Raw genomic sequence first — 4,241 nt, 5'->3', positions numbered from 1 at the left:
TTGTTTAATTGTCGAAAAATCAAAAACTACAAAATGATTTTCTTGTTTTTGGTATTCGTATCTTATTTTCTTAATGCACATTTTGACAAAGATCATCAATGATTCATGCTTGTAGTTCTAGGGTCAGGTATGTTTTTCGAAAAAATTTGCACTAGTTAGGTTATCCCTAGATGCATGTTGCAACATGTTGTCCTAAGCCTCTTTTGACTTAACGTGTGTTTTCGAAGCCTTAATGAAGTGTTCATCATGAAAATTTCGTCCCAATCAGGCTAAATTCACCATAATCATGAGCTACCTTACTCTTCTCAACTGAGTTAAGAGTTTACTGTTTGGTCCAAACACAACAGAGGTACAATCGTTTCGAAAATCCATCTTTTTACTCCAAAATTTCTTACACATTCACACACAAAGACATATGTCCAAGAGATCTCTAATATAAACCAATCAGGATTTGGAAAAATAAAAAATCGGTGTTTTTGATTTGGATTCATAAGGCCGTGATGAAAGTGAAACCCAAATTTTCAAAATTAAGAAGGAACTGACGGGGAACTTTGTTCCAGAAATGGCGAAACATGTGTTTCAGTACCTATATTCGATACGCAAAATCATACTCTTTTATTGAATAGTAATCTTAATCAAATGTTCGAAATCCACGACATTTGTTTCCCAACAAGATTTAGGTCTCATTTTGGTTTTAAGAATATGATATTCGTTTGAGTATCTTTTTCAATCTTCATTACATAATAAACTTTTCAAAGCTTACTTGTCACTGACTACACTATTCAAACAGGTAGTTTTGTTTACAACCTGTCATACTTATGTTGAGTATGCTTTGTAATGAAATTCTAAACCGCCCTTGAAGACAAACAAAAAGAATCCCTTTGATACTTCTCAATATGTATTCAATTGAATTTCACGGGAAACCACACAAGCTGATGATCATATCTCTTGATGATTAGCGAAGAAATCAATGCTCAAGATTTTACTGCCTTTATGTCGACATTTTATTTTTGACATCACAGAAACTAAAATTCCGTTTATTTTGTTTCTTATCTTTTTCTTTGGCACACTGCACTCACGAAATCCACGAGGTTCTGAATATTACCAACTCAGGCTGATGATTTCGAAAGTCTGGCATATGACGTCGTTTTTAAACCCAAAAGTGAAAGAGCCCAACCTCCATTCCAAAGGTTATGTTCTTATCCATCAGTACATATGAAAAGGCATTTGAAGTGACAGTTTGGTAACTGTGTGCATTTCTCAGAAACCGTTCTCATTACTTTATCTGACATGATGTGTATGACAGCTAGTGGTACGATTTTCAAGGGACACGTGTTATGCTTATTGATGTTAACCTTTTGAAATTCAAATTAGGGATACATATAAAAGGGGCAATTGGGTATTCATTCCAACTTTACGCTTTACAAAATTACTCAACGAACATTTCACTTTTTATCTCTTTGTTCTTCAAAGATTTCAAGCAAACCCTAATCATGGCCGCTCTTCAATCCAACACTATTGACGATGCATCTTCTCAGCACATCATGAAGATCCAAAGTACCAATTATCAAGTGGATGGTGATGTTATTAGGTACCCTGAAGAACTCAAGATGCTCATAGTTGCTTTGAAGCATTCTGTTTTTACGACTGCGATGTTCAGCTCGTTTGAAGTACCAATGTCTTGGTTGTCCATGGCTGGTTCTACTGCTTCATACAACAAGACGATGGATATTGTGACATTCAATTTGATTAATGATAAGAAGTTTGGTCTTACCAAGAAGTCGTTTGTCAAGATCCTTGCAATCCCTAATTCTCCACCATTCTACAAGGTCACTAATAAACACGTGTTACACATGCTCAATGAGATAGGTTATCAACCTATTCTAACCAAGATAAGCGAATTTAAGTAGTCAAGTCTTCCAAGTTTATGGAATTTTCTTTTTGGGATTTACCTTCGATGCCTCACAGGTCAGAGTGTCGGTTTAGACAAACGTTGCATGGAGGTGTATGCTATGGTCGCAGGCATTTACTATGATCTGCCTGTTGACTATGCGACTCAGTTTTGTGGAAACAGTTTTTGAAGAATATTGAAAACATGAATGCAGTAGACTGTGTTTCATGTACATTATATTGGAGTCTAATTCTTCAATATGCTTATGAAAAGGAAAGTATTTTGGTGTCTGCTGATGAGCCTAAAGCAGAATTCTTGAAGTATCATTATCCAAAGACGACTGAAGATGATGTAAGTATTTTTCCTACAGTTGCTAGAATTCCTGATGGGATGCTCAAGAAGGTTGATCCTTCGAATCCAGTGTTGCAAGCTTATTTTCTCACCATAAATACAAATGATGGTACTGGTATGTTGTTGGCAAAACATGTTGAAGATTCTTCAAAGAAATCTAGAAAACGAAAGACAACTGCTACTGTTACTGAAGAAAAAGTTGATGAATTACCCAAGAAGAAGGTTGGTTTAGTGATTAAAGTTTCGAAAAAAGTCAGGGAAACATGTTAAGCCTGAAACTGATGAACTTTCAAAGGAAATTCTTCCTTCGAAAACTAGGGTATTCATGCGTCTTTAAAAGAAAGCTCATAGATCATTAAAGTCTCCTGAAAGATCTACTAACTTTTCTGCTTCTAAGGTTCGAAAGCCACATGTTACACGCAAAGGTCTTGTTCTTCGTGATGTTTCAGTTCCTGTTTCTCCATCCTCCAAGAAGGGAAGGGCTGAGAATGTTGCTAAACACATTTCGAAGAAGAGCAAGAAGAGAAAGTTGATTATTCAGGATGATTCTATGGAAGAGGATGAAGTTCGTAAAACACCATTGGGTGATGTTTCATCTAAGAAGAAATCTCCTATCAAACCGAATATCGAGGAGATGGGAATTTCAAGTAGCCCTATGGAAACTTCTATAGCGGACACAACTACTATTCTTGGTGACTCAACAAAAGTATCAACTACTAAACAAATTTTGGTCACACCACCTGAGGATTCGATAACGAAGTCATCTAATAAGGAGGTTCGAACCTTAGAAATTTCTACACAAGTATCTAATATGGATGTTAATGTCAATATGGGTGAAGGAGTCTCGCACAATGAAAACCCAGTTTCTACTCAAGGTATTTCCGAAACTGCAGTCATCAGTACCAATACTTCGTTACCACCATTTGTCACCACTGTTCCCACCACCACACATTCACCTACTTTTGATTTCGTCATAAATCAACCCAGCACTTCTCTATTTTTTCTAAATCCACTGAGTCACCCAAACCAATCAGTGATGATGATATTGATGATGGAGGGTTTAGAGGATTATTTGCTGACTTAGAATTTGATCCTGAAGAAGATAACATACCAGACCATATCTTAATGTCAGGGAAACAGTTCAAAATTCTCAACAGAAAACTTAACTCTTTGTTACAATCACAAGCAAATGCAGGGGGTAGGAATTTTTTTTCTGGTGTAGAAGTTGATCTCACGGTGAAAGCACAAGAGCTTCATCTTCTGAATAAATTGAATGTGTTGATTCAAGAATCAGAATCTCAAATTCAAGACAAGCTTGATGTTTTGGACAAAAATAATGAGTTAAGAATGAAGTCTATGCATTCAACTTTTAATGATGCGCTCAAGGATTTGAAACGTACTGCTAAGGAACGTCATGTTCTTTTTGTGCAAGATGTCAAAACTGTTCGTGAAAATGTGAATCGAAAGATCGAAGAGATGAAAGTGAGTGTCTCTACATAGCTCAGTGCATTGGATAAAAAGTATTCGTCTATTCTTGAGAAAGTCGATATTATTGCTGTTTGTGTTACTACCTTTGTCCAAACACATCAACCTTTCATTCCCAAGTTTGATGAGAAAGTAACTGCTGATGTTTCTATTTTTGGTAAACATGATACCATGATAGTCGAATTGAAGGAGCTTTTTTGAAGTCTGGCTCATCATCTATTATAACTCCTGAGTTTTTAGCTCAGAAGTTAAGTCTATTCGAGGCTCAAGTTCACAAAGTGGTGGCTCCATTGTCTCAGTTTATCAATCTCTTACCAACAAACGCCCCACCTGTTGTTACAGGGGTGAAAGGGGTTGAAAAGAAAACTTTTGGTAAAGGAGAGAAAATAAAATCAAATGAAGAAACAAAGGTGGTTGTAAAGATTTTCAAAGCTCAAATTCCTACAGCAAAACCAAAATTTTTGAAGGCAGAACCAACAATGGCAACCACAGTTACTACAAGGCTAATTGCTAA

The sequence above is a fragment of the Lactuca sativa genome, chromosome 4 (genome assembly GCF_002870075.4).
Source record: "Lactuca sativa cultivar Salinas chromosome 4, Lsat_Salinas_v11, whole genome shotgun sequence".
NCBI classification, from domain to species: Eukaryota; Viridiplantae; Streptophyta; class Magnoliopsida; order Asterales; family Asteraceae; genus Lactuca; species Lactuca sativa.
The sequence above is the reverse complement of the archived record's forward strand: the minus strand, read 5'-3'. Positions refer to the sequence as shown.